The sequence below is a fragment of the Crinia signifera genome, chromosome 5 (assembly GCF_055691185.1).
Source record: "Crinia signifera chromosome 5, ASM5569118v1, whole genome shotgun sequence".
In the NCBI taxonomy this organism is placed as follows: Eukaryota; Metazoa; Chordata; class Amphibia; order Anura; family Myobatrachidae; genus Crinia; species Crinia signifera.
In genome coordinates this window covers 2286780-2299307 of record NC_139221.1, presented here as the reverse complement: position 1 = coordinate 2299307, position 12528 = coordinate 2286780, and the positions used below count along the sequence as shown (strand labels likewise).

At 48.6% G+C, this 12528-nt stretch overlaps 1 protein-coding gene across 8 annotated transcripts in view; it reads left to right on the top strand.

The window, feature by feature from the left end:
* LOC146079851 (uncharacterized) overlaps positions 1-12528 on the top strand; it is a 109611-nt gene that overhangs the window by 77829 nt on the left and 19254 nt on the right. For 5 of the 8 annotated variants that reach the window (XR_014474756.1, XR_014474757.1, XM_083186506.1 and 2 more), the window contains one exon: positions 7631-7693. The exons of the other annotated variants lie outside the window; for them this stretch is intronic. The gene's annotated coding sequence lies outside the window, so the exon portion shown is untranslated. The remainder of the gene's footprint in view (positions 1-7630; positions 7694-12528) is intronic. 8 annotated transcript variants of the gene reach the window in all.

Genomic DNA, 12528 nt, shown 5'->3' with positions numbered 1-12528 from the left:
AGGTTCTTGCAGTACAGTAGCTATGAGCAGTCCTGTAGCGGTGTCTGTATTGTATTGTTCTACTTAATGCCGGTATACAGTTATACAGACAACAGGTGCTTGCAGTATATGTGTAGCTACGAGCAGTCCTGTAGCGGTGTCTGTATTGTATTGTTCTGCTTAATGCCGGTATAAAGTTATACATACAGCAGGTGCTTGCAGTACAGTAGCTACGAGCAGTCCTGTAGCGGTGTCTGTATTGTATTGTTCTGCTTAATGCCGGTATACAGTTATACAGACAGCAGGTGCTTGCAGTACAGTAGCTACGAGCAGTCCTGTAGCGGTGTCTGTATTGTATTGTTATGCTTAATGCCGGTATACAGTTATACAGACAGCAGGTGCTTGCAGTACAGTAGCTACGAGCAGTCCTGTAGCGGTGTCTGTATTGTATTGTTCTGCTTAATGCCGGTATAAAATTATACAGACAGCAGGTGCTTGCAGTGTATGTGTAGCTACGAGCAGTCCTTTAGCGGTGTCTGTATTGTATTGTTCTGCTTAATGCCGGTATACAGTTATACAGACAGCAGGTGCTTGCAGTACATGTGTAGCTACGAGCAGTCCTGTAGCGGTGTATGTATTGTATTGTTCTGCTTAATGCCGGTATAAAGTTATACAGACAGCAGGTGCTTGCAGTACAGTAGCTACGAGCAGTCCTGTAGCGGTGTCTGTATTGTATTGTTCTGCTTAATGCCGGTATACAGTTATACAGACAGCAGGTGCTTGCAGTACATGTGTAGCTAGAGCAGTCCTGTAGCGGTGTATGTATTGTATTGTTCTGCTTAATGCCGGTATAAAGTTATACAGACAGCAGGTGCTTGCAGTACAGTAGCTACGAGCAGTCCTGTAGCGGTGTCTGTATTGTATTGTTCTGCTTAATGCCGGTATACAGTTATACAGACAGCAGGTGCTTGCAGTACAGTAGCTACGAGCAGTCCTGTAGCGGTGTCTGTATTGTATTGTTATGCTTAATGCCGGTATACAGTTATACAGACAGCAGGTGCTTGCAGTACAGTAGCTACGAGCAGTCCTGTAGCGGTGTCTGTATTGTATTGTTCTGCTTAATGCCGGTATAAAATTATACAGACAGCAGGTGCTTGCAGTATATGTGTAGCTACGAGCAGTCCTTTAGCGGTGTCTGTATTGTATTGTTCTGCTTAATGCCGGTATACAGTTATACAGACAGCAGGTGCTTGCAGTATATGTGTAGCTACGAGCAGTCCTGTAGCGTTGTCTGTATTGTATTGTTCTGCTTAATGCCGGTATACAGTTATACAGACAGCAGGTGCTTGCAGTACAGTAGCTACGAGCAGTCCTGTAGCGGTGTCTGTATTGTATTGTTCTGCTTAATGCCGGTATAAAGTTATACAGACAGCAGGTGCTTGCAGTACATGTGTAGCTACGAGCAGTCCTGTAGCGGTGTCTGTATTGTATTGTTCTGCTTAATGCCGGTATACAGTTATACAGACAGCAGGTGCTTGCAGTACATGCGTAGCTACGAGCAGTCCTGTAGCGGTGTCTGTATTGTATTGTTCTGCTTAATGCCGGTATACAGTTATACAGACAGCAGGTGTTTGCAGTACAGTAGCTACGAGCAGTCCTGTAGCGATGTCTGTATTGTATTGTTCTGCTTAATGCCGGTATACAGTTATACATACAGCAGGTGCTTGCAGTACATGCGTAGCTACGAGCAGTCCTGTAGCGGTGTCTGTATTGTATTGTTCTGCTTAATGCCGGTATACAGTTATACAGACAGCAGGTGCTTGCAGTACATGTGTAGCTACGAGCAGTCCTGTAGCGGTGTCTGTATTGTATTGTTCTGCTTAATGCCGGTATAAAGTTATACAGACAGCAGGTGCTTGCAGTACAGTAGCTACGAGCAGTCCTGTAGCGGTGTCTGTATTGTATTGTTCTGCTTAATGCCGGTATACAGTTATACAGACAGCAGGTGCTTGCAGTACATGCGTAGCTACGAGCAGTCCTGTAGCGGTGTCTGTATTGTATTGTTCTGCTTAATGCCGGTATAAAGTTATACAGACAGCAGGTGCTTGCAGTACAGTAGCTACGAGCAGTCCTGTAGCGGTGTCTGTATTGTATTGTTCTGCTTAATGCCGGTATACAGTTATACAGACAGCAGGTGCTTGCAGTACAGTAGCTACGAGCAGTCCTGTAGCGGTGTCTGTATTGTATTGTTCTGCTTAATGCCGGTATACAGTTATACAGACAGCAGGTGCTTGCAGTACATGTGTAGCTACGAGCAGTCCTGTAGCGGTGTCTGTATTGTATTGTTCTGCTTAATGCCGGTATACAGTTATACAGACAACAGGTTCTTGCAGTACAGTAGCTACGAGCAGTCCTGTAGCGGTGTCTGTATTGTATTGTTCTGCGTAATGCCGGTATACAGTTATACAGACAGCAGGTGCTTGCAGTACATGTGTAGCTATGAGCAGTCCTGTAGCGATGTCTGTATTGTATTGTTCTGCTTAATGCCGGTATACAGTTTTACAGACAGCAGGTGCTTGCAGTACAGTAGCTACGAGCAGTCCTGTAGCGGTGTCTGTATTGTATTGTTCTGCTTAATGCCGGTATACAGTTATACAGTTAATGCAGTAGCACTTTGTTTAAATCACCTTCAGCCTAACAATGATCTGTTAATGGTGAAATGTGTCATGTGAATACAATGATTACCGCTGGGAGGCCTAGCAATTGTTCAGCATGGCGTGCCAACATGGCCGACAACACATAATGGAGGAAATGTACTAACCTCCTGGGATACGGTCGATCACGGGTACGAAGGGATATGACAGGAATCGGCCGTATCACAGGGAAAATACGAACTGTGAATAGTTCAGATTTACTAACCTGCCGTATTCACCTGATTCGCATTATCGTAACCATTCGTATTCATTCGTATTTGGTGGCTGTATTCCCCCCCAGCTATAACCAGCTCCTGGCTCAAAGAGCAGGTCCTGGTTCTAGAAATTCAGTGGCCAAAAAAGTTGGGGTTCACTGGTAGTTCTAAAACCAGCACCAGGCTCAAGGGCCGGTTCCGGTTCCCAAAATATGGTGGACAAAATGACTAGGTATCCCCATGTATTTTGACAACCAGCAGTGGGCCCAAACAGCCAGCTGAGTAATGAGCAGAGGCTGGGGGTTTACACCTTGCGGTGTCACTGTGCGCTGGGAGACCCCTATACGTATATTGCAAATGCACATAAACCTTTGTATATTAGGTCAAAAGTAAGTGAGCATGTTCAGGTGAAAAAAAAAATCCCATATACATCATTTATTGGATTATGACAAATGCGTAAATTCAATAGAATAAAAATAGACTAATAAAACGATTAATAGTGTGGATATGAAAATTCACAAGTAAAATGATGACAGTGTTAAAAAGAAGTTACATAGAATTAGACGTGGGTGTAAGTCCAGCAGCTAATGAAGTAGTACTAATAGCTGCGACCATCCTGAGGAAGACAGTCATCTGGCGAAACTAGGCGAGAACTCGCAGCTATCTGGAACCGCCGATCACCCCTCTGTAAAGGGCAGACACTTCCACGCTCACTCTCCCCACTTGCACAAGACTTAAGACATCATTCAACAGGCAGACTGAAGACCGTGGGAATACCCCTTGTGTGTTACCCCTTCCCCCCACCCACCCAGTGTACAGATGGAGCCGGGCTTCCTCTTGCTGGCGAATCGCCAGACTGTCTCCGCTGGTGATCCGCCAGCAGCCTGGCGCTCCATCTGACTGAGACGCACGTGCGTCGGGAACCTGTCCGTCTCTGCTTCATGGAGACGGACAGGGTTAGGGGGGGGGGGTGCGGGTAGGCGGTGGGGACCCTGGGTGACGCGTGCATCTGCCGCCATCCCCTGCAAAGACCAGGCCGGCTCTATCTGTATGTGTATACCGCTATTAGTACTAGTTCATTAGCTGCCGGACTTATACCCACGTCTAGTTCTATGTAACTTCATCATTTTACTTACACACTATTAATAGTTTTATTATTCCATTTTTATTCTATTGAATTTATGCTTTTGTCATGATCCAATAAATGATGTGTATATATATTCTTTTTTTCTTCACCTGAACATGCCTAACATACAAAGGTTTAAGTGCATTTGCAATATATGTATAGGGGTCTCCCAGCGCAAGGTGTAAAGCCCCAGCCCCAGCCTCTGTTCGTTATCACAAAAGATACCGGTAATATACCTTACACTCCTGCAGCTCAAAGACCCACCCATTGTCCACAGCGCAACCTTCCCGATAGCCAGCGGAGTAATGCCTCAGCCAGGGGAAGCCATTTCTACTCGTTCCCCCTGACTGGTCAGCCCGAGCTGGGACCCCCCTATAGTCCCCCCAATAGGCTGTCCCTGGGGCCACAGTGTGGTAGGAACCGGCTGATGATATTGTGTAAAAAAAAATATTTACACTATTGTGTTTTGCTGTAGAAGTTCCAGCAAGTCTGCTCCACATGCAGGGACTTTGAGAACCACAAGTCCCAGCATGCGGGGCATTAAAGGGCCTGCTGGTACTTCTGCAACAGAGCAAATAGTGAAATAATACGCTGACACATAAGAGTAAAACAACTAATACATTCTTCAATCATTTCTCTATCATTCTTATGGGATACAGGGAGTCGTTCATAACGATGGGGAAAAGAGCTTATCCGAAGGAGACAGGCACATATAAAAATTTATACAGGGTGTACTGGCTCCTCCCCTCTGCTCCCCTCCCTCTAGCTTCAGTTTGAGAACTGTGCCTCAGGAGAAGCACAGATCAGGAAGAGCTCCAGAGAGTTTTATCTTCTGTTTTATTTTCTTTATTATTTTGGGGCTGCTGTTTGGACTTAACAGCAGTCCTGCGTCGTGGGAGACTAGGGGAAGGGTTCAGCTGCTGGCCACTTCAAGGTACCGAGCTGTCCCTGCCACAGGACCACCGTCCTGAGTGGGTGATGTTACCGCGGGCATTGCACTGCAGCGCGCGCACCCCTGGCACGCCGCACACCCCTAGTCCAGTCTGAAGACGTCAGTGGTGAGTATTACCCCGGGGTCCCCCGCCGTGGGGTCCCCGGGTTATTGTGCGGCAAGATGGCGGCGGTATGGCGGTGCCCTGCACAGGGACCGCGTAACCCCCTGCCTACACTGGGACAGGGTACAGTTCCTGTATTGACCAGGGCAGTTACCAAAGAGGTTTGGACATTCCCCAATGTCAGTCTCAGTATAAAACGCAGGTAAGCTCCGGCGCCATTGCGCTGGGCGGAGCTTACCCAGAGTGAGACCAGCTCTGTAAGGGCGCCAAAACCTGCTTCCTGCTTCTTCCCTGGCTGCTCCATACCATGGACGTTCAACAGCCTGGTGTATGTCTTCCCACCGATTCCCCTAGTGGCTCGGGTGCTAAGGAAGATAAGAAGAGACGGAACCGAGGTGATTCTGGTGGCTCCAGACTGGCCACGAAGAACGTGGTACCCAGAGCTTCTAAGTCTACAAAGGGACTCGTGGCGCCTACCCCTGCAAAGAGATCTACTCATGCAAGGACCGTGCGTCTTCCAGGCCTTGGAACAGCTGCGTTTGACGGCCTGGAAGTTGAACGGCAGATCCTGACTCAGAAGGGGTTTCACACTTCGGTCATCAGAACTATGACAAGTGCAAGAAAACCGGTAACGGCTGCACATTACCACCATATCTGGAAAAGATATGTGGGTTGGTGTGAACAGGAAAAGTTTACTCCTTCAGAGTTCAAACTGCAAAGGTTTCTTAGCTTTCTACAAGCAGGTCTGGATCTTGGCCTACGTCTAGGCTCTTTGAAAGTGCAGGTATCTGCATTATCAATTTTTTATTCCAGAGGAAACTGGCTAATATTCCTGAAGTGCAGACATTTCTGCAAGGAGTATTGCATATACAGCCTCCTTTTGTGGCCCCTACTCCACCGTGGGACTTGGATGTCGTTCTGAAGTTCCTTAAATCCTCCTGGTTTGAGCCCTTGGAGGAAATCGACCTGAAATATCTAACTTGGAAGACAGTGGTCTTACTAGCCCTAGCTTCGGCTAGGAGGGTCTCGGAGCTAGGGGCATTGACTTGCAAGAGTCCATATTTGATATTCTTTGAAGACAGGGCAGAATTACGCACTAACCCGTGCTTTCTACCCAAAGTGGTGTCTGCGTTCCATGTGAACCAGCCAATTGTGGTTCCTGCTGGTGGGCCTCATTCTGAGGTGCCAACGTCTTTGGACGTGGTAAGGATTCTCCGTGTCTACATCAGGAGAACCGCGAGGATTCGCAAAACTGATGGACTTTTTGTCCTCTATGACGCCCAAAAGATTGGGCATCCTGCTTCCAAGCAGTCTATTGCACGATGGATATGTGCAACCATTAAACAGGCTTATGGGGTAGCAAAGCTGCCTATGCCTGTTGGGGTGAAAGCTCACTCTACTCGTTCTGTGGGGACATCCTGGGCGGCTGCCCGAGGAGTTTCGGCCTTACAATTGTGTAGAGCAGCCACATGATCTGGCCAACACACTTTTGTCAAATTCTACAAGTTTGACGCTCTGGCCACTGAAGATACTCAGTTTGGGCAAGCGGTGCTGCGGCAATAGGTTCCGCACAATCCCGCCCGTTCTGATATCTTTGGTATATCCCCATCGTTAAGAACGACTCCCTGTATCCCATAAGAATGATAGAGAAAATAGGATTTTAATACCTACCGGTAAATCCTTTTCTCGAAGTTCTTATGGGATACAGGGCGCCCGCCTCTGTGCGGAGGTTTGCCTTGCTCACTTTGTGAGATGTGGACCAATACTGGGTCCTTCTGCTACCCTTTTTGTTCCTGGCGGACATAAGGGTGTAGGTTACCTAGGTAACTTACTGTTACATAGTGTACCTTAAAGGTTCACGAGTGTAAATTGTCACTTACTGTAGGTGATAATTCCTATACATTGTTCCAGTGGGAACACAGTTCAAAGAAGTTGTCATGTTGACATGTTCTTAGGCCCTTAGACTTCCCAGGTTCTGGGGTTGCTAACGTGGTCTATTATGTTGAATGTATGTTGGGTGTGCTGGATGAATCTCACCACGATAAATATACACATATTCCTCTCATATTGTTCTTCTCCTTCGGCACAGTTCACTTAACTGAAGCTAGAGGGAGGGGAGCAGAGGGGAGGAGCCAGTACACCCTGTATAAAGTTTTATATGTGCCTGTCTCCTTCGGATAAGCTCTTTTCCCCATCGTTAAGAACGACTCCCTGTATCCCATAAGAACTTCGAGAAAAGGATTTACCGGTAGGTATTAAAATCCTATTTTATACTATACTTGCCTATGGATTCCAACATTGGCCAGTCCTCTACGCCAGTAGAAACCCAATCGTGTACTTCCCGAGGCCTCTGGTGTAGATCGTGTCCTCTTCGTTCTAACCCAGGGGCCTAAACAAACAAAGCGCAGCACGCGTGATAAACTGTGAATGTTTATATTCACGGCTCCTCCCCTGAACTGGGGGATTGGCTGTCCCCCAGCCAATCAGGAGCGGTGTTTCCCCAGAAACTCAATGGCACCGTGGTCTCTGTTCCCCCATATTTACTTTGTTCTTTATTTCCAGGCAAATGTCTCTCATATGACTGATTCCTGTAAGTCTCCTGTCGCAGCAGCTGTGCTGTCTGAGGTAATGTCACAGGTGTTCCTAACCTCTTCTCAACCCAAGAGCTTGCAATTTCTGGTGGTGTTATGTAATAATGGAGCACACATGCACCCATGTCTATTTAGGCACGTATGCCAGTATATCTTGGTGACGGAGGTGTTGGTTATTTTGCCCATATCTGAATATATATTTATCATATAATCTGTTCCTTTATTAACCAACAAATCATTAATTGTGTTTGGGATAAAGGTCGGGACAGTGCCTGTCATTTTCTGGTTCCAGTTACCACCAGATTGTCTGTTGTCACCAGCCCCTTACCATTTGCCACCAGCCCCTACCTTTTGGCACCGGCCTACTACCTTTGTCACCAGCCCACCTTTTGTCATTGGCCCCCTACATTTTGTCATTGGCCCCTACCCTTTGTCACCAGCCCCCTACCATTTATTATTAGCCCCCTTACCTTTATCATGAGCCCCCCACCTTTTGTCAACAGACCCCCCCACACCTTTTATCAACAGCCCACCACCTTTTGTCACCAGCCCCCTACCCTTTGTCACAGGCCCCTAACCCTGTCACCAGCCCCCCTACCTTTTGTCACCGGCCCCCTACCTTTTGTCATCGCCCCCCCCCCCCACCTTTTGTCATCGGCCCCCCCACCTTTTGTCATCGGCCCCCCCACCTTTTGTCATTGGCCCCCCCACCTTTTGTCATTGGCCCCCCCACCTTTTGTCATTGGCCCCCCCACCTTTTGTCATTGGCCCCCCCACCTTTTGTCATTGGCCCCCCCCCTTTTGTCATCGCCCCCCCCACCTTTTGTCACCGCCCCCCCCCCACACCTTTTGTCACCGGCCCCCTACCTTTTGTCACCGGCCCCCTACCTTTTGTCATCGGCCCCCTACCTTTTGTCATCGGCCCCCTACCTTTTGTCATCGGCCCCCTACCTTTTGTCATCGGCCCCCTACCTTTTGTCACCGGCCCCCTACCTTTTGTCACGGCCCCCTACCTTTTGTCACGGCCCCCTACCTTTTGTCATCGGCCCCCTACCTTTTGTCATCGGCCCCCTACCTTTTGTCATCGGCCCCCTACCTTTTGTCATCGGCCCCCTACCTTTTGTCATCGGCCCCCTAACTTTTGTCATCGGCCCCCCACCTTTTGTCATCGGCCCCCCACCTTTTGTCATCGGCCCCCCCACCTTTTGTCATCGGCCCCCCCACCTTTTGTCATCGGCCCCCCCACCTTTTGTCATCGGCCCCCCCACCTTTTGTCATCGGCCCCCTACCTTTTGTCATCGGCCCCCTACCTTTTGTCATCGCCCCCCCCCCACCTTTATAACCTGCCCCCTACTCTTTGTCACCAGCTCCCTACCCTTTATCATGAGCCCCCATCTTTTGTCACCAGCCCCTTACCTTTCTCCTTCATCCACTAGGTGTCACTGGAGTAACAGTGGGGAATAGAAGGGCGACTACTTGGAGCATGGGCACTTTAAATTTAAATGTGTGTGGCCAACTCCTCCCCATCTACTTCCCCTCCTAGGCAGTCTTAGATTGTGCTCTCATGGGAGCTGGTCACACACTGGCTTGCTCCTGGGCAAAGTTTTAGATACAAAAAAGCAGCAAGTACAACTTGTGAGGACAGACAGGCAGGGTATTGCCGCTGCCTGTCTGCGTCGTGGGAGCTGCCGGGGGGGGGGGGGGACTGGCCGCAGCTACGTGTGGCTCGCGCCCCAGTCCCCGGCTGCAGAGACCACATCTCCGGTGTAGACAGCCGCCACTGTCCTCCCTCAGCCTTAACGCCTCCTGCCAGCAAGGCAACAACTGTAAATATTGCCTGCCCGGTTAGCCGCGGAGGTTAGGACACAAAGATGGCGGTAATTTAGTAGGAAAGTCTTCTTTTTAAAACTGGCGCCATAGAGGGAGCTGCCGGGTGGAGGTGGAGCTACTGTGCAGTAAGCTCCCAGTGGCCCCGGCTTCTCCCCAGCGTGACTTTCTACAGCGGCGGCCATTTTATGATCAAAGTGCTGCCTGAATGCTGTGACGGTCCCAGGACTCAGGAACAGCGAGCGTCTCCAGGTGTTCAGACCTGCTGCATCTCCCCCAAGCTCTGTGAGTCAGACCATGGGGTTTAGAGCTCAAGGGAAACAGTTGGGCTGTATGCAAATTAGGCTATAGCGCTCACCGGTATATGCCATAGCGCTGTATGTTAGCCTGTGGCAGCTTCTGTCTCTTACACTGCCTCTTCTGTCCAGTGTTTACCACTTATCATCTGCACTATCCTCCTGAATGTGCGTGTACAGTTTATGATTGCTGATTGTTGCGCGTGTATATATATATATATATATATATATATATATATATATCGGAGACAGCAACTGTCAGACATGCAACCTGGCATCCATCCCCAGGGATGGATGCCAGGTTGCATGTCTGACAGTTGCTGTTTGTAAGCTGCATGGAATCCTGATGATGGTCTGTCACAAGACCGAAACGTCACGTCACGTCGATGGTACGTCAGCTTTTTTCATTGTGATGAAATAAAGTACTAAAATTACTTTTAACAAATGGTGAGTGCCCTTTTTCACCTCCGATATACCTTGATGTTCAGTCATCTGTAGGAGCACCCCCCCTTGCTTGTGATGCAATATATGAGTGCGGACTTTTCCGAAAATTATATATATATATATATATATATATAAATAACGAAATGTCCCGCACTCTGTTGCTGAAGTAAACAGCGCGTCTGGTGCTTGAAATCCCAAGTGGGAGAAATATATGCACAATTGTATCTAGCACTCAGACGCAGCATTCATTTTGCACACGCCCCCAGGAGGCTCGATACTGTCGGCGCTCATATATATATATATACTGTATACAATCCACAGTTAACATGGCAGGAGGAAGCTCCTAGAAGGCTTGCAAGAAGTGCAGTTCTAAACCTACACGGTCTGCTGAGGGTACACCGGTGTGTGATAAATCACCCCAGCTCCCCCTCTAATTTAGGCAGAGGGCTCTCCTGTATGATGTCATGTCACGCCTGTCCTCTGAGCTTACAGACTCACAGGAGGACAGAGAATTCTCCAGCTCACAGCAAAGGGATTTAACTTTAGCTGTGGAGTCAGTACAGGCCCCTTTGAGGGCCAGGGCACAAGCCTCTCAGCCTTCCATCCTAAAGAGACTTCTTCAGCAGGTGATAAGGAGATGCCAGATCTGGAGGAGGGCGAATTCCTCACTTCAGAGGTTGATGAGCCCTCAGCTATAAAACCACAGGAGCCTGAACCGGCTGCTCAGGGGTTAGATGACCTCATTGACACGGTAAAGCTAGCTCTGGATATTGATGACGGTGCTGCTGCCCCCAGTCGCCTGTCTCTCTTTGGCAAGAAAACAAAACAAGCGTCCTCTTTTCCTCCATCTGAGGAATTAGATCAGGGGTGGGGAATCTTTTTTGTGCCAAGGGCCATTTGTATGGGGGAAAAAGCCTTCGGGGGCCATATGTAAAAATTACAAATTGTCCTAGTGCAGTCGTCCCACGCTCCGTGAAGCTTCAGCTTGTATGGTTGAGGCCTCCAATGGTGTCTGCATCTTAGCAGCTCGGGTGTCGTCTCTCTCCAGTTCAGCTCGCTGGTCCCTCAGGCTCCGCCAGTTGCAGGCTGATACCGAGTCCAAATGGGCCGCTGTAGCTCTCCCGTTTGTGGGAGATGTCATCTTGTTCGGTCCAGAACTGGACAAGTGGATCTCACAAGCCACTAGGGGGAAGTCAACTTTCCTGCCCTCTAGAGCCACTCCTCCTACTCGCAGTACTTTTCAGGGTACTTCATTTCGGTCCTTTCGGCCACAGGTGAAGTTCCGTGGACGCCAGAGGGGGTGCGGCCTCTCATAGAGGTTTCCGTGGGTGTGGCAGAGGGGCTTCCGCTGCTGTCCAAGAGGCCAAGGCTTCCACAAAGCCCTCAGCGTGACGGTATTCTGTTCCACCTGGGGGATACCAGGGTGGGAGCTCGTCTTCAAGATTACAAGCACATTTGGCTTCAATCTTGTCAAGACGCCTGGGTTCGGGATCTGATAGCCTTTGGCTACAAGATCCAACTCCAGCTTCTACCTCCACATTGTTTTATTCAAAACCAGTTTAAAAAAATTTGTATTCAAATTTTTTTTATTAATTATCATTTAATTTTGTTCACAAACGCAACATAAAGAAAAACAACATAAAATAAACACCTAGCAGTCAACATTCCTGCCGTACCAATTTGTGCTGCATTAAATTACACGTATGGTCATACTGTACATTCAATACATTTTACAAAGCGGTGCATCTGTCAGACCAGGCTTAGGTCTACAGTCATTAGGTCGACCCCGGAAGGTCGACTGGCCCCAAAGTCGACAGGGTTAAAGGTCGACATGGGTTTATGTCGACGGTCATTAGGTCGACATGAGTTTTTCACCGTTTTTGACCCGAATGTCGACATGGACACAGTTGGAGTTGAACCGCAGCCCCTCGCATCGCTCGCTTCGCTCGCAATGCTTCGGGCACGGTGCCTCGCTGCACTCGGCACACTATTTTATTCTCCCGCCACTCCCTAGTGGATGGTAGGGCATAAAATACCGCATGTCGGCACATGTCGGCTCAAAAAACTGAAAAACTCATGTCGACCTTGGACCATGTCGACATTAAGTCATGTCGACCTTGACCCATGTCGACCTTTAACCCTGTCGACCTTGGGGCCAGTCGACCTGTGTGGTCTGACAGATGACCGTTCTGTAAACAAGTATGTGTAATGTCTCTGTTCCAGTAATTAGTATAAGTTTGTACGCGCCTGTCTGGGACACACAAATCCGCGCACTTCATGGATATGATGTATCCGTGTTTTA